Genomic DNA, 24,211 nt, shown 5'->3' with positions numbered 1-24,211 from the left:
CATAACTTGTTTATATGAGCTCCAAATTATAAGAGGGCTTAGGTATCATCTAAACCTAACTAGATACACCTTTTCCCAACTTCGCTACCTCTAATTTGGCTTTTGAATGAAGTTCTTAAATTTTGATGCTTTGAACAAGCTTAATTCAACTCAATTGAATCAAACTCAACAACTAACTTCAATCTTCCTATCTCATCATCATGTAACTTTTCTTTTGAGATATCTACTCCTTTTACAAATGCTTCATTTAGTTCTTCTCAAAGTTCACTAATAATGTTTATGTGTTCCTCTTTGTTAGTTTCGGAGTTCCTTTCATTGTTCCTTCAATTATTTCCAATGTTCCTTCTATTCCTAAAGTTTCTTCTATTATTTCTTCTAACTCCAAAGTTTTTATCCATTCTATAGTACTTCACTATGTGTCCAAAGTTGTTGCATAACTAACATATTGGTACTCTACTTCTTGGATTATGTTGATCATCAGGTGCATGACAATTCTGAGCAATGTGTCCTAAGTTTTTACACTTATAATACACGATCTATCTTCTATCATTATAAGTTCTTCCTTCTCTCGATTTCCTTTCATTAGATCTTCTTCTATCTATAGGATTACTATTTCTAGATATTCTACTATTTCTTCTATCATTATCATACTTAGGTTTCCTACAATCAATTGCATTATGACCCATACCATGACAATTATGACAATAAAAGTCCTTAACATGATTGAGTGACTTATTAGTACAATCTCTTTTCATATGACCTATTTCATTACATAAAAAGAACTTACCTCTAAATACATACCTGGTTACCTTAGGATTCTCTAGTTGATTTGGTTCATCAAAGATTTCAACTTCCTTGTTTTGCTCAACTTCTTTAAGTTTCTCAAAAGATTGACTTGATTCAATCTTATCATCAGATTTATCTTTTTCTTTCAGATCATATCTAATCTCAAGTTTCTTTGTAGACATGTTAATTGGATAACCAAGACCATTCTTATCATAAGAAAGCCTTTGTATTGACATTGAATCATCAAGCTTTTCTTTGCTAGAATAAAGCTTCTCAAGCTATTGTTTGCACTGTGTCAATTCACCTTCTACAATAGCATTATACTTACAGAGTTCTTCATGATCTTTTTTCAATTTTTAAAACTCAAATGTTTTCTTTTCCAAACATGCTCTCAAATCTACATATTCAATCTTCAAATTAGATTCAACTTTGTTAGGATCATTTCTCAAAGTCAACTTCAGATTTTTAATCTTCAACTCATGCTTCAAGATCTTGTACTCTATCTTCAACTTTGAATAGTCATCATCACTAGTTCTAGATTCAATAGACTCAGGCTTAGATTTGAGATGTTCGATCTTTTCCTTTAATTGACCAATGTGTACTTTAGGGTCTTCATATATGTCCTTTAGCTTATCTCTTTCTTCAGTAAGGATATCAACTTGTTCAAGAGCCTCTTCAAGGTTCTTCATCAACTATTCCATATCCATAGGGATCTTACTTAAGTTGTTAAGCCTCTTCAAAGTAACTGTGCTCTGATACCAATTTTTAGAAATAGGGATTACTAAGGGTGGGGGTGAATTAGTAATCTACAAAATTTAGTCATTGACTGGATATTATTACTTACTTTAAACCATGCATAGAAAAGTAATAAAGTAATGTTAAATAGTAATGCACAAAGATAACTCATAACACCATATTTTGTTAACTAGGGAGACCCTGGCCAAGAAAAAACCCTAGTGGGGATCATACCCACTAGATAATATACTGATATATAAGTTCCTTATTAGAGGATGGACCCTATTAGGAGTCAATGAGAAAATTTAGTATAAGGAGTAGGAGACTTTGAATCCCTGTTAGGAGATTCCAACCCTATTAGGAGTTGTGGTACAATGTATGCAAGAAGAGCCCATTGCCCAAACATGCAATTTCAACTACAAGAAGAGCTCACTACTCAAATGAGTAATTTACTATTATCTCTCTTCCTTGACTAATATTTGATCTCCAACTCAATCTTGGATCACCAAATACCTCATATAAAACTTCACATATGTTCCTTTCACAAGAGTTCTCTCTTTACAATTCACAATTCACATTTTCATAATACCTCTACATCTTATCGCAAAATATCCTTTGCATAAATACCATACCTTTACACAATTTTTTTTTGGGTTGACTGAGACCAAAAACCACTTTTCCAATTAGAGTAAAAATCTAGAATTTTGGACCTAATTGGACAAGTAATTGTTTTGTAAACTCAAAACAATTCTTTCCTTCAATTTTGTTGTCTTGCTTCATCAAAACATGATTATCTCTATTCCGTACATTTTGTATTGACTTTTGAGGTTATACACATTATCACCAACATGTATACTATCTCCATGTAACTTCACTAGTCATAATATGACATCAGCAACATGTTATAAACAAAAAAATACACTGTTGTAAACCAAATTCTATATTTAGACAATTTTTTGATTACCAGACACTAAGTATCTTTATTTTTGAGGCTTCTTGTCAGCATGTACATCATGTGTTGCCATAAATGACAACAATTACATATCACTATTAGTCAATTGTCAATAGCATTGAATATACAATTCAACCACTTATTAATTGACATAGGTCAAGAACTATTTATAAATCCTACAATATTCCCTATTGCTTTTGGCCTTCCATCAATATACTACAAATTATGTAGAAGACAAAAATTACATGATGCATTCATCGAAATCATTGTATATTTTTTAAGTGCTTACCTCTACTTTATGTGTGGTAGTTATGCAATATCATTGTTATACTCCATGACAATAGAGTTCAACACATAATAATTTAATTATAAAAACATATAAGTCAAACAAATTTCTATAAATAAATCATGACCCCATCATACTTGAGACTAATCATACGTCGACAGACATTTCATTAATCATCTTCATCTTTGTCACCATCATCATCACTATCATCATCATCTTCATCACCATTATCATGACCATCATCATCATGACCATCATTGTCTTGATCATCACCATCTTCATCATCATGATCATAATTGGCATCATTATCATCACCATCATCGTTAGCATCATCAGAATCATCATCTTCTTCTTCTTCTTCTTCATTATTGTGTAACAGTCATTCATGATCATCATTTACTTCATCTTTAGATTCTTTAGTATCTTCTTCTTTCATCACATTATACTTTATTGACCTTCCTCTTGGATCATTTCTAATAACAAATGACCAACCATTTTATGTGGAATGTCAAAGTAAAACACTTGCTCACATTGGCTTGGAAGAACATAGGGCTCTTGCTCAAATGACCTTGTATTAATCATTGTAAATCCACTATCATGTTCAAGAATAGTCCTATCAGGATCATTTTGATTCAAATGTAGCCTATACCATTTGAAAAAAAATAGAACTAATTTGAATGAATTAAAGTCACACTCAAGTATATCATGCAAAATTCCATATATCAATTTTTAGATTATTGAGGATGTATGTCATTTCTAGATGAAATATTGATGACCTTGAAGACTGCACTTATCCTAGAATCACAAATTTTCTTCATTTCATCTAACATTTTTATGCAAAATTTACAACCATAGTGGTACATAGATTTGTGATATTTTTAATTATTCAAATATGTTAAGATTATTTGTATCGATCTATGAGTTGATATTAAACTTATGGGTCATGATTAATAATCTTTTGCATACTTTTCTATCTCTTAAGTCATATTCTAGATCAAGTACCATTGGCATAACATTGAGATCTTCATTACGATGAGCTTCTTTAACTAACGATGCAACACTGCCCCATGTTAATGAGTAACCATTTTCTTGAGACTGTTGAATCCATACCATCATCCAATCAAGATTATTTACAATATAAAAATGTAGTACATCCCACTCACAAACAACTATAAAAAAAAACAATTAGACTACTTTAAAATAACTTATATTGATGATGGATAAGAATTAATTAACTATAATACCATCTTATAATTACCTCTCACACCCCTCAATCTACCTTTCCCCATTAGGTACTCCCCTTCAAATTTGTTAATAGAGTTGGGATCCCAAATGCAATTTACATAGATATTTACTAAAAACTTTGGGAGATATTCACTAATATACACCATGGTTGGGTATACCATATATCCCTCTACCATAGAACCCTTAGGATGTGCTCTTTGTCGAACCAAGCACTTCATAAATTTTATAGGCCTCTTAATCATCCACATTAACCTAATTTGTACAAGTCCACGCAATTCAATCTCCTCAATTTGATGTATGAGGTAGTGTTCTTGAGTATTGAAAAAAGTTGAAGATAGACACTTTTGCATTTCACACATAAGCTGTGAAATTTTCTGCTCCAATATTTTGTATCTTTTTAATCAATTTCTTTAGATGATAACCACCTAAAAGAGATTCAACACACAATAACATATTAATGAGATTTTAGATTAAAATATACAATAGATTACATAAAAAGTAAATTAAGTCATAAATATAATATATGTACAAAAAATCTAAGAAATAATACTTCTAACCTCATGTATTTTCCAAGATCATATATAACTTGCTTGATATTTTTGTCAAACTAGTGTGGGAGGGATAGAGGTAGGATGTACTACAATCATTAAAAAATGATCTTTTCAATATATTATGAAATAATACAATAAGTAGTACATGCAATTTTACAAATATATTGTAAATAGAGAAAATGACTTAACTTGACAAAGGTATGTCAATCATGTGTTTTCAACCCTAGCCCAAAATCACCTTTCTTTGATACAAGACAGCTTATATTTACAACAAATCCTATGAAATTTTTTATTTTTATGACTTCTTTTAATGCATCACTTTGTTGCTCCATTAATAACCAAAGAAGGGCACTCTATTTATGCAGTCTTTATTGCTATTTGATTCAATGAAATCTTTCAGTGCATGATTGGATTCATGAATGCCATTATAAATTTTGGCTATTTTTTCTCTATCATGCCTTCCATCCAATATTTTGCAGTGTCTCTGTTACATTTTTTCCAATATGCATAACTTCAAACAAATGCATGATTGTGAGATCATTGTAGTATAGTAACCTAATATATTGAGTAGGATAATTTTTTATTCCTCTAGGTAGTTGGTCATTGATGTCTTGACAACCTTCACAAGCATCAATTACATCATTACTAAAAAAAGATAATATCAAAATATAAATTTTAAACTTCGGACCACAAATTGGACATTATCTCTGTGATTTCGTTGATCGTATTCTAGCTTCCATAAATGAGGTTTCATTCTTTGTGGCCTTAATTTGGTTTCTTCTTTCCCATTAAAAATATATTTTTTAGTAATTTGATGCTCAAGATTATTGTGGAGAAATTTCCTAAACTCATCAAACACCTACTTTCCTAAACTTCTTGAATGATGAGATTTCATCTTTAGACCACAAACTAGACATGTGAATTTTCCCTTTCTCTAAAGACCTAAAAGATCATGTACAATTAGATCAGGTACAATTATCATGCACAACTTAAGCATACAAAAATAATGTGTAAGTATTATAACAGATCAAAAATATGTGACCATAACAATATAACATACCACAAAAATGAGTTAACCCAGGGGCATCATGTATTGCTCATGCTAGCATTGCTTGGAATTGAAATTATCTTTGTCATATTAGTCTAGAGATGTCATACATAGTGACCCCATTCCATAATTTCAACAACTCATCAATAATGGGCTCAATATACACGTTCATATCTTTAACTTGGTACTTACCTAATAATTGAATGAACATAAAAATTACATAGTTATTCTGAGCATTTTGATGCACTATTTCTAAATTAATTTAGATAACTATTAAATATAAAAATACATGGTACAATCATTGACAACATTATGTGCTCCCTCTTTATGGACATCTAAAGAGGAATGTTATTGTTAATAACAAAAATAGGCCACACTAAGTAAACAAATATCATATCTCCAAATTGATTGAAACCATCCATTACCAATGCAAGCTTTAGATTATGAGGTTCTTTAAAGTGTGGCCATGTTTCTTCTATCTCTTTAAATGAAAAACCATCCACATGTATTCACATAATGTCATATTTACTTCTATTGCATGCATGGTAGTCCATAGATTGTGCTAAGCTAGTGCACATAAATAATTGTTCAAGACATGGAATAATGTGAATGTACCAAAAAACCTTGTAAGGCACCTTTTTGGTTATTTGATCTAACTGATATCTACTAATATGGAAATCAAAGCATTCTATTATAAATTCGTGTTGTTTATGATATAGAATATAATCATTGGGACATGCATGTATTTTTTGATACTTCATTCTAATTTGGTTCATAATGGTAGATAATTCTCAGTACGAACAAGGCAGAATGTTTTATGGTGGTAATAAAAACTCACCTATCAACCTACAACAACAAATATGAATTTTTAATGTAATGAATAGTAATTGTATGCTAACATTGAAGATGACAAAAATGGCATACCTTATCATACATGGCATTGCTACATTGGATAAACGATTCATAACCTTCAAGTTCACCAACAACACTATAGTAGAGGGAAGAGTTGTTTGGGAGCCTTGGTATGGGGGCTCATGTACCTTTTCAACTATAGGTATATCAAGACCATCTTCATCCTCATTATTAGATGCACTAGTACCATCATCGTGAGCATCTTCATTAGTTGTGCCAATACTATCTTCTTTAATCATGTCCTGTAGCACATTATCATCTTCTTCCATGGGAGTGTTATCCTTAGCTTGGATATTAAAACCTCCATATTCCTCCAATTGGAAATCCATATTCACCAATCGATGAAAATCGTGGCCCATTCAACATGACCATGTTGCCTACAATGACTTTGGGCTATTGTGATTAGAATTCTTTGATTCTTTAAGCCCTTACACTTTCTACAAGGACAATTACATTTATCACATTTATCAAATTTTCTTCACAACTGAGACCACAATCTAGCAATTGTCTCATTATTTTATTCTAGGTTCATATTGCCAGACATGGTCTTTCTTCATAGAAAAATATCCACAAAATTATTGGACGTGTTGTACTTAATGTTTATATCTCCACATATGTTTTTCAGAGAAAAATTTGGTCACCATGCTTAAATTCACCCATATTATGTGCCAAGAGAAATTGTTATTAGAAATTTGAGCTAGGTATTAGAGGTTATTGATGATGCTAAATGGACCAAACTAAAAGATAATCCTTAGCAATATTGCATTTATCTATATTTCTTGAACACATCTCTTAGTTATACAAGAGTAAGCAAATCTTAGTGTATTTAGACTATTAAATTCACTCAAATTCTCTCCTACCAATTGGTGAGTGTAGTCATTCATTGAGTGGTAGTAGATTATAGAATTTAGAAATTATTTGTGTGAAACCTTTCATTCCTCATCATTCTCCCAATGGAATCTATTTATTCAACGGTAAATGTAGAAAAAAAATTGATACAAGCATGATAAATGTGTTTTAATCATTGTTTTGTCACCGATGTCAAACCTACCTTTTGTTGGTAAGACAATTGCTTATATGATTTAAGTACCATAATTTGTTTGATTGATGAAGAGGATTTGATAAAAAATATGTAACAAAAGCACCTAGAGGAAAGGTTGAGTTATGATATACAAAGGAGTACAAGAATCAGCTAAGACAGTGATATCATAGTGCATTGATAATATATTTAAGATCGCAAAAGTTGGCTACACTAAACAAGTTTAGAAGAACAAGTTAAACTAAGTTTGTCTGCCAAGACTGATTGAATAGATAGTAGGTGCCGATCAAATTCAGTGCAAGACAAGCAGAAAATCAATTAGAGCTAAGTAAAAGTTTATTTTAGTGAATGTCAAGGAAAACAATGGATGTCAAGTAAAGTTTAGTTGATGCTGAGAACCAATAAACTTTAGTTCATGCCGAGTGATTTTTTAATGGATGCCAAGCAACCTAGTATGTGTCAAGCATCAAAAGGAAGTTAATGAAAAGTGCCAATATTATTAGAAAGATCTTGAATTTGATAAATCTAAGCTAACAAGTTTGTTTTCTTGGATTGTGTGAACCAGGTGGAAGATAAGATCGATGAGATAGTGGCACAGAATTCATGGTAAACCATTTTGAGGTGAATTTAAAGACGATTGAAGGAAAAGTTTCTAAAAGTGATATAGAATTAGGGGTAGATTCATTGAATCCTACCTAATCTATCCAATCCCTAAATTGGATGATGGAGACACTAGTACATTTGAGGTCATTTTTTACCATTATTGGTCGAAATTTTGACCCAATTTTTGACCAAATTTTCCCAACCCATTGGTCATAATTCCCATGGTGCAATTTTCACCCAAATGTTGGTCTAAATTTTGACCAACACCTAGTAGTTTTTGACCATCACTAGTCAAAATTTTAACCAATGATGGTTGAAAACTGCCAAGTGTTGGTCAAAATTTAGACCAACACTTAGCAATTTTCAACCATCATTGGTCAAAATTTTGACCAATGATGGTCAAAAACTTACAAATGTTGGTCTAAATTTCGACCAACACTTGGGTGCAAATTTTTTTTGACTGGCATGAAATATAAGCTTCTAGTACTGTATCCTATAGATGATAATGGCAAGTTTACTGAAGAAACTGGGCAGCTTGGTGGTTTGGATGTCTTGGGTGATGGAAATGTGGCAATTGTCAAGAGCTTAGATGAACACTCATGTCTTATTTATGTTTGTATGCTTCTTCCATGATAAGACATGAGTGTTCATCTAAGCTCCTGACAATTGCCACATTTCCATCACCCAAGACATCCAAACCACCAAGCTGCCCAGTTTCTTCAGTAAACTTGCCATTATCATCTATAGGATACAGTACTAGAAGCTTATATTTCATTCTAGTCAAAAAATCTTCTTGGCCATGGCCTAGAGTAGTATGAACCAGCTAGATGAATGCCACATAAATCCAACTCAATACAATATCTCCTCTAAGAATTGAGTGAGGCATGAGTCATAGAAAACTAATGAAGGAATTGAGTCATAACAGCCAACATGCTACAATTTACAAGCCATTGAGGCTAGTAAGCTTTCCTCCTACATCAAAGCCATAAAGAACTAATTCTTGGAAAATAGTCCTATGATTCCTTGTCAGATGAATTTGAACCAATGGTATCATCTGAGGAACATCCACAAAACTTCTAACAAACAAAAACCTTGATGATGGATCACAACGTGTGATCCAAAATATTGATGAAAAAAATTATACAATTAGATTTAGAAATCATAGCGATTGATTTCATAGATTGTCAAAATCAACTTACTCTTAAACAAAAATCTATAGTGTCTAAAGTATATGGAACCTCCCTTGTTTCCATACTGAGAGGAAATAAAAATTTGTAACATGTAAAGTATCTTGAATCTTCCTTGTTCCAATCCCATGCATGCTCAAAAAGGATTTGCATGGTATGGCTAAGTTAATCTACATTGAAGTGGAAAAAGGCTAAGGCTAATGTTGCTATTTCTATTTTCTTGGTTATACTCTTGAAGAATTCAGTGGACCTATTTGTCTTGCATGGTTTGTAAAAATACAATGCAAGACCTAGATGAGAATATTTATATCCTAATTCATATTTTACATGTTGTGATGTCTGATTTGGTAGTTGTCCAACCACAATGAAAGATCCTTTTTTTACCAAGGCCAGTTGCTCTGCTTACAAACTAAGCTTTGTTACACTAAAGAAGCCATTATGTGTAGATTAAAATGTGGTAGAAGTGAGTACTAAGAGATAAATGCTCCTGATTTGTTATGAAGAGAGAAACATATTTGAATATCTAGGTTTCTAGCACACCTAAATATCATACAATTAACTATATATTATTGTGCATAGCTTGTGGTATTTATAGTGTGAGTTTATTTGTTCGACATTTGAGATCAAATTTTTTTTTATCTTGCTTCATTCTGCTAATGGATTATGTAGTTTGCTCTAAAATGTTGAAGAAATAAACTCACACAACAATTTAATATATTTATACTTTTGGGTATGATTGTGTATGATTTTATCAGCATCTATCAATATTTCTTCTAAAATATTTGATTCTTGGTAGGAATCGTTTGATTTCTTAGTTAGTGGAGATCCATTCATGTTGACAACACCAAAACACTCTGTAAAATCCTCTGTGTTTTGATTTCTTGTTCCCTCTGATGTAGAATTGACCTGCAACATAATCAAATAATGAGTTGAATTTAGAAATTTTATTTTATCCTACCTAGATCAATTATTTTTTAATAAACTTCAAAAGCTAAAGCTAACAATAAACAAAGAAACCTATTTAGGTAAGAGCTTATAAAATAATGCCAATGGTAATTTATGAGTCTCTTATGTGGGGTCTTGAATTTTAGTCTACTCAACTTAACACATAATAATAATTAATCTAGATTTTTCCCGTTACCTATAAAAATAAAGCTGACATTTCACTCTGAAATCAGCATTAGTACAAATAGACTCACCATTAGATTATTTCTAAAATTGTAATTTTGATTTTATCAACCAACTCAAAATCCTTAAACAAATTAAGAGCATCATGAAAATCCATAGACCAAGAGGCAAAGAAAGAGCTCACACCATTGAAACTAAGAAAGAAAGCTACTCAATTTGCCAAGAAAACTATGTGTTAGGTGCACTATGTGCCTAGTTGTTATTGCCATGGGCTGCCCATTGAGCTCAAAGTTCTATAGTCCATAGACCAAGAGGCAAGGAAAGAGCTCACTATTATTGCATATAGGATCTCTAATAGAAATATTGATAAAGATAATTACAATCTTACCTTTGTTGGTGTTGATGTATGGATCTTCAAATTTATTCTTCAATAGCAATTGTTGATAGTGTGTATTTTGAACCTACAGGTTAAATTGATCTTGGGACTACAATATATGTCCAAAGTTTCATCCAATCTCTTGATCTAATCACATGAACAAAAGCTTATTTTCATTGAACATCTTGCAATGAATTGTAAGATTCACATTATCACATTAAGATCTAGCATGTAGAAAGTACCCGCAATCTCATTGATCCTTTGAGTGTAGCTTTCACTTTGTCAAAATTTGAATTGATACATCTCAAAAAGTGATCAGATGGGTTTTGAAAATGTGGGCAAGGGAATCCTGCTTGCTCAATAAACTACAAACATCACAACAATTGTTATTTGTAAGAATCCATGAATACTATGTACAAATCAAGGTAGCACAATTTTCAATGAAGAATTTCATATGAAGGAATTTAAATGAGCAAATTCTATCTAGGAAGACATTTTTTTTTTTTTAATGGTTTTGGCCATCTGAAGCTGTTGCAATTGTTTATATTTTTTATGATCAGACCTTAGTTGGGTCACTGTACAGGTATGAGTTTTCTACACAGTTTTTCCTTGTTTATGTGTACTATTATTTCATATAAACAATAATTAGTTTTGATTTATTTGATATTAAAGATTATTTACCAATCATAAGTATATAAAAAAAGAACACTCTTAGTAAAATGATTGTTGGAGCATCATTTATAAAGACTGAGATTGATTGAATTGATTCATTTCAAATAGTTTATAGAATTGACATTCATCTTGCCATTTTTAGGCGAAATAGCACACATGGTTTAATAAATGGGCCTTATAACCATCACAAAAGGTAGTTTTAGTGGTACAAAAACATTTAATATTCATTGAATGTATTGATCAACTTACTCAATTGTCAATAGAAATTACCATCTATCTAAGCCTAATGATAATAATATCTCTAGTATGCTCACTCTTCTCTTTTCTCCACCATTGATTCCCCTCAAGTGCCAATTTCCTATGGGAGTGTTGGTACATTCCTAAAGACTCGTTTCCACAAGTGTAGGCTCTACTAGTGTTGATTTCTCTAACCATGGCATTTTATCAGGGAGCCTTACACAAGCAAAGTATGCGATGCTTTCTCTCACTATCAAGGTCCCAATTAGAGTATCATCTTGAGTTACATATGCCTACAAGAAAAAAGAGGAGAGTAAAATAGAATCCATGTAAGAATATAACATCAAACATAGACAATTCACCTAAAAAATATTTCTTTGATTAAATCATATAGTAGTTCCAAAGGAGAGCTTTTGTTTTCAGCCATTTAGCTTGATAGATCCAGACTGAAATGAATTAGCTGCCAATCTACTTGATTTCCACAACACAAATCAAACATCTAAAAAGCTTCATGAATCAAAAATCAAATAAGAAATTCATCATCTACTTGAGGGGAAATGGAAACCTAATTGATATTACCTACAAGGGCATCCAAGAGAGTAGATTTTTTGAAGCTAGAGTGGCCCATGAGAGCCATCAAGGTGCCAAGCTCTGCATATCCAATCAAACCCTAAAGAATAGTTTGAGTTTCACCAATGTCAACAAAAATAGTAACACGCAAATCTTGCCATGTAAGCCTTGCTGAAACATCTATGCCTTTTGTATCAGTTTTCCCCTTCCATTATGTCTCACCAAGTGGACTTAGCCCCCACCATCGCTATCCCCTTAACCCTATTGTTTCCTTGCTCTATTTCCACTATAGCATGGTTTTCACCACCAGAATCTACCATTTTTATAACACCTAGAATTTTTCTTTCTATCAAACAGATACAAAGCTTCAAATCCACAAGTGTATAGATGTTGCCTTTGAATTGCTCATACTCTTCACAACTATATTGGATAATTGAAGACCCAAAATAGATATTTATGTGATGATGGAAAAAGAATCTACTAATTGCTTAGAGAGAGCTCATGTGAAAGTGAAGGTGGCATGAAACTTTCATGGTATGGACCATAAGTTTGAATGGTTTGTGTGTTCATACAGTTGGCTACCTGTCCTAATTGACTGCAATATAAAATGTAAAGGAGGAAATAAGAATGAAAAGTGGCATAAGTAATGCATCCACGCATGATGAACTTGGTTAGAAATATAGGGAAGCCATTTTTTGGGTATTTCATTTGGGTGTGATTGATGCCTCACTTACTTATCTTTTTTTACTTATTAAAAGAGGGAGGATTTTGGTGAACATTTAATGATATTCCTTCAACAAGAACCACCTCTATCTCACATACCCACACACAATTCTTTATGCAATTATGATTCTTCCTCAACCAACTTGATTTAGTACAAAGTCACACACAACTAGTCACTAGGTATGCCTCAGATGTTATTTGTTCTTATTGAAATCTCATAGTTTTTCTATTGAAATGTTTTTAGTCTGTTAATATCAAATGAGAGTTGTAGTCTAGATAGCAATAGCAATGTTTCTAGGAATTTTCCATGGGGTTGTAACATTGGTTGTCGTAGGAGTTGATGAAATCCAACTCCATAGTTGCCAAGATCACCTGCAGTGCAAATAGCTTGCCGAAGAGAAACCTAAGGAGCAAGAGCTTGAAGGAAAGAAAGCAAGAGAAATTATTTCACAATAGAAAAAATGAAATTGCTATGTGAATGGATGAATTTACAATGAGAGAGAGGTCGCTTATAAAGGCCTCAAGGAAGCTTGTAGAACAAGCTGGAAGGAGGTAGAAGATAAGGTTGACAACTAAGCACTCTTCCACAAAAAGGTGGAACATGGTAGAAGGGAACAAACTCTTGTTTTGTCAACAACTCATCACTACAACTATTAACTACTAAATATTAAATAAATGCATTAACCTAAGTAAGCTTAAGTAAATAGAATAATTAATTAATAATTATTTAATTATTTACACTATCACCCCCCCTTAAGTGCAACTTAAGGGAATGCCTTAAGCTCACAAAAAACTAAGAGAAAATGTAGAATCGGTCTCGCCAACAAGGCCATGTTAGGTACCCATGTACAATGCAAAGAAATACAACCTTTGAAAATGGGGAAAGAGGAAAAACCTCATGGGAAAAACCCTCCCCCAAAAAGAGGTAAAAAACATGCTGAAAAAAATATGAAGTGAAGGAAGGAAGGAAGGCCTCAACAACACCCCCAAGGACAACTTCCACTAGAAATGTTTTAAGAGACTCTCTCAAAACCATAAGTACAACCAGCACCCCCATGAGAATAGACACCAAAGCCCCCCCAGAATGATGGAGCTCCTGTAGAAATGATCAAACCAATGAAACTCCAATGTGGAAGGAACAAAGGCACATAACAAGGGAACCCCCGAATGAGAGGGGAAACTTGAAAGCATAGCTGATGCCCAAAGGAAAAAGTATGAGGATCTAGAAATTCAATCCCCAAAGCAAGTGTGAGGACACTATCATGAATGTCCACTATAGTATCTACAACAAGTGTACCTAGTGTCTCAATGAATGGAGCTGGAAGATCAGGTAAAGTAGAAGAAGAAGACTCCTACTGAAGAGAAAAGTCTTCAACTGGATGTGGCATGGTAGTCAAAATAGGGATCTTAGGAACAATACAAAGGGTCAAGTATCCTGACTGCACCACATGATGCTCCTATGAAAGAGAAGTAGTGTGCTCCAACAATGGAGATGGTGGACCAAAGTGTGAGAAGGTGTAGAGATGAGTGGAAGGATCAACTACCCTATAGCAATAAGACTTCCTATTACACAATCTCGAATGAAGACTGAATTAGTAGTAAACTCAATTGTCTTCCCTAATCCACTGCATCTAATCTAAGAAATGGAGAGAAGGTTTGTAGATAGAGATGGAAAATACAATACATCATTGAATATACCATCCTAAATGCTAACTGAACCTTTCCTGTAGATTGGTAGGGCAGTGTTATTCCCCATGAGAATATGAAGAATAGGAGAAGCCTCAAGAGTAGAGAAGACACCTTGAGAAGATGTCATATGGTGAGAAGCACCTGAATCCAGTATCTAAGGAACCTGTGAAGAAGATGCAATGGAAGCCTATAATGCATGACCCTTTCCAAGATCTGATGTAGATGGTGAAGATGTGGAAGAAGACTAAAAGGAAGACCCCTATGAGGTAGAAGAGGATGGAGAAGAAACAGTTTTCTTCTGAAGAAGAGCTTGACAATCTGCAATTTGTTTCTCATAGCCATCAAATCTCTTCTGAAAAAAATGTGCCTCATCATGAGATGCTTTCTAACAATAGGAACAGGTAGGAGTCTTAGTCTTCTTTTTCTCCTTCTTAGAAGATGATGAACCAATAGATGAGGGATCTGATATCTGCTTCAACTTCTGATCATGTGTATCCTTGGCAAGTAATGCCTATGACTATGAACCTGAAAGTGAATCCATTTGAGTGATCTTGGACTATTCACGGGTTAACTGATCACAAAATATCTCAAATGAAGGCATCCTATGTCTATCACCCAAGGCATCCATAGTGGAGTAGAAAGTGGAAGAGAAGATCTGATACTGTCCCCTCAACTTTGAGAGTATCAAAAAGATACACTCATCATCTATCTTGGTTTTCCCACATCCTTGCAAAAGTGTATGCAAAGATTTGAACTTCATCAAGAAGTCCTCAATGGTGGAAAAGTTGTCAGGTGTCAAAGAAGTCAACTCTACATCTAGTTGAAGTTCTTGGAACTCATTCACTTGGCCAAACAAAGTTTGAAATTTGAGCTAATAAGCTCATGGAGTAGTCAAACCATCCAAGTGAAATAGTAGATTGTCTAAAATGTTTAGTGCAACCAATCCCATGGCCTCATCCATTTTGTTCCTATGCTGAAGAACCTCAAAATCTCATGTAAGAACAGGTTGATTCTCATCCAAACATGACCATAAGCCCCTTGACATGAGAAGGCATGTCATTTATGCCTTCCAGGTGTGATAGTTGTGTGGTGTAAGATGGTTCACAGATGGATCCACCATTGAGAGAAAGAAGAAGACAAAAGTAGAAGGGTCTTATTCTAAAGTAAATTACAGAAAAGAAAATGCTCTTCCCATCCACAATGTATAAATTGGGCACTCTTTACTTAGTGCGATTACAATATCCAATTTAGGGCCTATTTTTGGAAGTAATATTTCTATCCATAGAACCTATAATTTAATTGTAGATCTGGAAAGTAGACAAAAAAAAATGCACTTTCAAAAAAAAAAGAACCTGATTATGTGTCTAGATGAGCCCGTACAAAGTATTTAAAGTGGAAAAAATTGGAATTTGTGAGTTGTAGAAAAATTTAGGAACAAAGATGTCAAACCACCTACACCAATGTGTAGATCATGAAATTCTACCCCAAAATAAAAAAAAATTGCTCAAAAAAATGAGTCCATATGAGGGAGATATTGCAATTTCAAAATCACCTCTATAGTTATTTTTTCTAAATTGCCACTATTGCACCTCCAAAAAATAAAGAAAAAAGCTCAAAAAATATCAAATCTGTTATGCTAAACCCTCTTTCTCCTTTTTCTCCAAATACTAAAAAAAATGCTCTTCCTCCCGATTGACGAAAAAATCACAAACAAATTAGGGTGTGTCTTTGAATCGCAGCTTCAAAAAAATCCTTCGAACAAGAAGCAATAGGGAGGCTCTAATACCATGTAGAAGTTGATGAAATCCAACTCTGCAATTTCCAAGATCACCTACAGTGCAAATAGCTTGTCGAAGAGAAACCTAAGGAGCAAGAGCTTGAAGAAAACAAAGTAAGAGAAAATATTTCACAATAGGAAAAATGAAATTGCTATGTGAATGGATGAATTTATAGTGAGAGAGAGACCACTTATAAAGGCCTCAAGGAAGCTTGTAGAACAAGCTAGAAGGACGTAAAAAATAAGGTTGACAACTAAGCACTCTTCCACAAAAAGGTGGAACATGCTAGAAGGGAACAAACTCCCGTGTTGTCAACAACTCATCACTACAACTATTAACTACTAAATATTAAGTAAATGCATTAACCTAAGTAATCTTAAGTAAATAGAATAATTAATTAATTAATTACTCTAACAGTTGCAAGTCCTATTTTATTTAGGCTAGTAAGGAAACAATTTTTCACAGCTACAAACTCTGTATTGCAATCCATTAATTTGATCAATCTATCCCCCAGATGTTCAAATTCACAAGTCACAAAACTAGAACATTGTTGGGATTCAAAAAGAAAAATTTTATTAATCACACCATCCTTAACCTCCTCATGCAATACCTGGACATTCTCCAATTGAGTTTTTTATGTGCCTGTTTAAACCTAAGTTGATGGTTTATCAAACAACTGCTTTGTTTGGAAAATTTTCATTGGTAACTCAGTGACAGGTTCTGGCTTTGGATCTCTATACAATTCATTTTCACTATTGGGGATCTTAGTTGAATATTTCTTGATCAAGTCATCTAATTTAGTAGCATTCATTGAAGCCACATTAGCTACAATCTTCAAATTTGGCATTCTTGCTCCTTTTCAAAAGGTATTTGTTGTGGTCAACTCCTTTGCTTGAGGCTAGTTCCTTCATTGGGTGCTTCATTGTCTTTTTTCGTTCTTTGTCAAAAATTCCATTAGGAGTGGCATATTTCAATCTTATTATTAGAGACATCATTATGTAAAAGCATAAATCTTGGACATAATTATTGCATTGGCTGGCTTCATGCTTTTATCTGATGAAGAGTCTAGTAGTGTGACCTCGACCTTCAAATTATGAAGTCTTATTTCATGATTGAATGGATGAATGATCAATATTTTTATAATGTCAACGAGACCAAACAGCTTATAGGACCATGATAGCCAACAAACAAATAAGCCTAAAAGCCCTAAATAGAAAGTCCTAATTTCAAAATTGTCTCCATCTTATTGTGATTTATGAATTATGTTTTAAAACAATAGAAAAATAAAACCCTTTACAAGACTTGAAGGCTGGCCTCAGATTTTTATAATAATAAGTGAAGTCAATAATCTTGTAGGTCAAAGTAAACTAGCAATATTATTCAGCACATAAAGGAGTCAGATTTGTTATGCTTCCAGAAATGAGTCTGTGATGCTTCTAGAGATGAGTCAATTTTTCATTTTATTTTGTTAATCAATATGCTACTGTTAGGTCTAGCTGGCACTTAAGGTGTATACAAGTCTCCTTATCTCATTGATATTCTTGATAAAATGGACACATGCATTAACATTTATAAATTGAACTATGTTTTTGGAATAAGTGGCTAGGCACTTTGGATTTATTAATGTCACGATTGGCAATGATATTTCATTAAAGTGAAAGGTGTGGCAGGCATGAAATAGAAAACATGGGAAAAAATAATTAAAAAGCATGTTGACTAGAACTAAAGGCACTAAGAAATCCACAAATCAAACCAGCCAATATGATTCCCACCATTGTTAGAAGACAAAAATCAAAATATTGAAGATGCTAAAACCTCTCTTGACACACAAACTTCCTATAAAATACATACCTTAGACCAAAAACCTCGGAAGCCATAGATGCTTCAAGTTCAACTCCATCCTCAAAACTTGAAGGTACATGGCTTTGAGTTGAAAAAGAAGTTATTGGTTGCGTTTGAGGCAGAGTAAATATTGGAGTAGAGCTCTCCATATGTGGTGGATATTCTACTCCTGCACACTGTGGTGAAGATAGGATGTCACATCTTGTTTGATTAAAACAGATATCAAGAACCATGCCAATTCTTTCAATAAATCAGAAAGATAGTACAGTATAAAATCATAGAAAACACCAAACACCACTTATATGCACACCATTCCAATGAGATATTTACACAACAATGATTAGCCTATTAAGACAAGAAGAGCCAAAGAATGGAGATTACTGATGAAATTTCATTGAAAATGTCCCTATTTTTGGAAAGTCATCAACCACCAATCATAGGAAGTAAATTGAATGTATTTTGAACAATGTAGCATACACCACTCTGTTCCCCAACCCTTGCCCAAAATATAGAAACTTGAGATGGTTTGCCTAGATCACTATATAATTCCCATATCAATGCTCCAAGAAATCTTGAGATTTCTCTCAAGGATAGCACCTGATTTCATTAGAGGTCAATTAATAACAAGGACTTGCAAAATGTACCACATATCCTAACATTCCATAACTATGGCATTTATTATTCTCTGTAAACATGCATTAAAAATGCATATTGCAATGAAACTAATATGATAAGATGTAAACTTATATCTTACCCAATCACTGTCATAAATGATTCAGGTGTCTACAATAGTGAGATTGATCCCAAGCCCACTAGCTCATGTGCTCAACAAAAAGATACAAAAAAAATTTCTGGATCATTAAAATCATTGATTTGTATTGAAAAAGATATTAAAGAAGAATTTTTAAGAAAATTGCACATGCTTAAAGATTGCAGACATAAATCAACATACTAAAAATATGTGACATAAACCATTGTCCCCAAAAACTTGCACATAAGATTTATTAATTTGACTATATATACCATATCAGGTTCATTAAAATTATTTCATAGTGATCCAGCCTTGAGCAAATAAAACCATTTAGCAAAAACAATCCAATCCAGTTGGATTTGATAACTAAAACATCTAATATAGGGACTATTATAATGAAGACTTTTCTTGACCAAACTATCCATTTAGACAATTACACAATACGTGTGTTCTACATTCTTCCAATTTAAATCCTCCATCAATTCAACAAACCTCGTGTCCTCTCTCAAACAAATAGTATTCCAGCAAGTCTAGAACTTTCGTCCATTGAGAAAATATCAAAATTTGTAATCAATGTACAATTTTGGCACCATCATAAAATCATGCTTAGAAACTACAAAGTGCATGCCTTAAAATGCAGAAGTACATAGAACTTGAGAACAACAAGAAAACTCTTCTCTTGATTGTTGTGTTACTTGAAATCAGTATAAGAAACTTAAGGGTACAATAAAAATGAAGGTTAACTAATGAAAATTGTTATTGGTACCTTATGTTTTCAAGCTTTCAAATGCAATATAAGTCTATCTAACGAGCCAAATTTGCCACACTACTGAACCAACTGAGCCACTAGTGGGTAATCAACTGAAGAGAAAGCTCAATTTTAGACATAACACTAAATCAATTTGTCCCACTAGTAATCAGTTTCAAAATAACCAAGCTCAATTACTAATTAAAACCTTACTTGATTGATCAAATTATGATTCCAACAAATTAGGATGGTTGCAATTCTTTCTTAGTTGAATCATCAAATTGTTTAGCTTTGTTCTGATGCCTATGCCTGGAATAGATGAAGGAAGTCATACCAAGCTTTTACTATTCAAGAAAATAAGACTGGCTAAATGGCTAATAATACAATTTAATAAAGAAACACAACTTATGCAGGAGCTCTATAAAATAACTATTCAAAATTAGAGAACAAATTATCCTACCTCTCTCTACCTTACTTTGCAGGTTGGCCTCAAATGTTTTATTGACTAAATGCTCTTGGATCTGTTTTTGATGTTTTGTCATATTTGCATACAAGATTATTTCTTTTTTCTTTTGGGAGGTTTTGTTCCACCTCTTCCTTTAGTTTTCTGAGGAGAAATGGCCAAAGAATCAAATGAAGCTTTGAAATTACCTGAAAAGGAAACTATTGTCAATCTCAAGTACAACAATAGAAAAAAAAAACATAAAATTAACTGCTTGAATTTAAAGCATAGTTGAACTCTTCTCTTCTCGTTTTCTTCCTCCTGACTCATCCCATTGCTCTATCTCCCACCAATATCAAACCTTAAAGAAATTTGGCATAAATCAGCATAGTAAAGTAAGAAAGGCCTTAAATGAGAATATCACATGCTTTCCTACACCAGAGCCCAGAAGTGATCATATCTTAGTGATCACGAAATGATAATAAAGAGTACTCATCACTAGATCTGTAAAAAGTAACAAAATCATAGATAGGGTCCCCCTCTTAATAATAGAGGGATGGAATGGTGAGAATCCCTAGGTATTCAAATGTCCCCAATAACTAGATCATGATTGTCATTTATAGCTCATCACTACAATATCGGCACAATATGGAGAGGTACACTTTCTCAAATAGGAATGCCTTTCAAGAAAGAGAAGAAGCAATTATTAAATCAAAATACTAATAAACCTATTTCTCTGTGATTGAAATACCATGATAAAATAACTGAAGCATTTTTGCTACCATATGTAATTTAATGTCTTCCAATCAAAGATAGCTAAATGTAGCTAGGCAATCATGGATATAATATATCATGCAGCATTTGCATTAGTACTTTATTTTTGAAATAGTGACATGCTATAGGAGTCCCTGATAGTACAATAGCATTGTTAATCAAACTAAAGGAAGAGAGCTAAAATAAGCTCTATTGTAATTATTTACTGACTGCTAGGAGAGAACTAAAATAATCTCTATTAAAAAGCCATTTTTCTAAAAGAGTTGGTAAGCAAAATAATAAATTTCACTCCAAGAGGATGATTTTTAGTCCCCTAGGAGAAGCACAACTTGGATTTTGAAACTATTTTTAGTGAGCTTGAGGTGAAACAACCTAATTTGTTCATATTGCAAACTAAGTGGTATGGTGATGAATGGAGTTCTTAGTGTAGGTTGTAGATGCTATGGATTGTTAAAAATTCCCATAAAAGATTAAACACGAGATTGGAGAACAAAAGCCTTAATACATTTTTCCATTTATTATTCTCTAAACAAAAAATAGACTATATGATATATCCCACACTGTTCTCTTATGGAAAGGCCACTCACACATAACAAGAAATTGAATTTACTTAATAGGGAAAATATTCATCAGAAAGATTATAATAAATCACATCTTAAACTACACACTATTGCTAGGTGAGTATTCAGATGAAAATTTGTGAAGTCCTCTTTTGACAAGAATTGAATTCTTTTGTAGAAATAATATTCAATAGAGGTCCAAATTATTCAATGCACATTGGACATTGTGTTGCATGAACATCTACAATGCTAATAGGCATTTAGAAACAAGATTGCAAAGTCCACCTACTCATAGCCAAGAATTATGTTTACTTATGCAAGCAGGTATTCAATGAATAGATCAAAATTATTCAAGGCATCTTGGATTACACATTGTTTGGATGTATGCAATACTACTAGGCATTTAAAAGTAGGATTTTATAGCCCACCCATCCAAAACTATTTTTCTCCAATGTGGCATAAACACAATATAAATGTATTTTTGAAATCAGCTACATTGGCAAAGCTGCAATTAATGAAAACATTCAGCCTATACAAAATCTCTATATGGGATCCTTTAGCAACTTCTAAATTCTCTCCTACTAACCTACAACCAAACTTATCAATTTTTGCTTGCATCTTTAAATAATTAAGCTTTGAGATAGAAATCAAATTTCTAGCATGATTATGAATGTGTAAAACATAAGAAAGGTTTTCACTCTTCCATCACTAAAACACAACTATATGTTCTAGTACAATGATATCATGAGTTATATAATTATGCATTAGCAAAGCTTATCTCAAAAGTTCAAATTATATAGAAGAATGTGATAAAATCTATTGAAGGTGGGTAGATTATAATTGTTTTAAAATGGCATTAGTGAGCTACTACCTAATGATTCAAGTTGTAAGAACAATCTTTGTAATACTTAAATTGGGATATAGTTATAATGGCATCTATGTCAACTTATCATAAAATGATGACACTAAAATATGCCAATGTTGATCATTGTGATTAAAGACTTACTAAGAGATAAATGTAGTATTTTTATTTTGGGTTCTTCATTATTAGCTTTGGAGGAGTCTAAAACAATTCATGAACTTTAAACTCACAAAATTTGGATAAGCTATCAAGTGAGCTTGTAAACCTGTACACCCTATCAAGATGTAAACAAAGCTATAAACTTAAACAACCTTGCCTCCATCTTTGACACATGTATTTTAGCACTTATGCTCTTGTTTAGTATACCATATGTTTAAAAATAATGGAGAGATGAGACCTTGAAACTAATTAGTGATGGCTTTATAAAGACTTTGTCAATGACCCTCTTTCTTTATTGTAATGGGACTAAGTTAAGAGATTTGTAAAGTTTCTTACCAGATTTCAAATTCGATGGTAGACTAATGCACAATTTTCACCACTCACTCCCTTTCATTTGCAAAACACCCTCATGAGCTCCAATATAATTTTATGAAAGGGGGTGAAATAGGACCAAACAAATCAACATGACATGTTCTAACATGGGTCATAAAAATAGGTAACTTTCTCAATGTGTTGAATCCAAAAAAGAAAGATCCTAGATCAAGGAGCAACATCATTCCTATTTATTTGAATACCAAGTTCAACATCTATACTAAATATCTAATGGTCTATTTTTCCCCTTGCTATCTTAAAATATGGGATCCATATCATTAGCTTTCAGCACTAATCACAACATGATACATAAAGATGACAAATTCTTGAAAACTTGGAAAAGGACTGAAAATTCTAGTTCTTGAAAACTAATCAATCAGAAACATCCATTGAAAGAAAATCTTTAAATATTTACCTAATATCAATGCCCCCTCTAAAGGCATATATAGTGACATTATCATGAACCCACATGTCTGCAGCTACCGAAGAGATGCTCATAAGCCTCAACGTGTCATTTGGAATGCCCACCATGACCTGAATACGAGAGCCCACAAGAGCCTCCAAAACTAGGGGATCTACATCAAAAATCTTCACCTTCATAATATTATTGTCCCTTAGAAGCCTCACAACAATAGGAGGAGGGAGTCTATGTACTAGTATGGTGCCCTAGTTGATGTCAATGTCTATTGCCTTCACACTGCACACATGGTCAAAGCCCCTTTACTTTACCCTAATTTCAACAAGTGTATGTTTCTCTTCACGTGAAACAAAAAAAAAATTATTTCAACATAATGAAGCCTATGTTGGTCAAAATTTTGACCAACACATTAAAAATATATATATATTAACATAATGAAGCCCATGTTGGTTGAAATTTTGACCAACATGGGCATGGATTTTTAAAAAAGATGTTTTTCCTTGCATATTCAGACCAATTTGACCCCATTTTAATAGATGGTCAAAAATTTTGGTCTAAAAATGGGGTCAAATGTACTAGTGAGAATGAATGGAAAAATATCTTAGTTCTTTATTTATAGGGATGGTTGGTTAGAAGCAAGGGTTATCATGTGCAAGAACCTAATGAAGACAAGGAGTTAAGGGGTATTGCTTCATCAAGTCACCTAAGTGAAGAGTCTACATTGGGATGTTAAGAAAGAAGGCTTAAGGGTATGAATGCTTGAAGG

The 24,211-nt window shown here is 32.9% G+C and overlaps 1 pseudogene; it reads right to left on the bottom strand.

Moving 5' to 3' along the window:
- Window positions 1–19,527: 19,527 nt before the first annotated feature.
- LOC149575707 (chromatin remodeling protein DDM1-like) overlaps window positions 19,528–24,211 on the bottom strand; it is a 60,584-nt pseudogene continuing 55,900 nt past the window's right edge.

Source organism: Cupressus sempervirens, chromosome 2 (assembly GCF_028749045.1).
Source record: "Cupressus sempervirens isolate cs-2001-9-10 chromosome 2, ASM2874904v1, whole genome shotgun sequence".
NCBI classification, from domain to species: Eukaryota; Viridiplantae; Streptophyta; class Pinopsida; order Cupressales; family Cupressaceae; genus Cupressus; species Cupressus sempervirens.
Note: the sequence above shows the minus strand (reverse complement) of the source record. Positions and strands in the feature narration are given on the sequence as shown.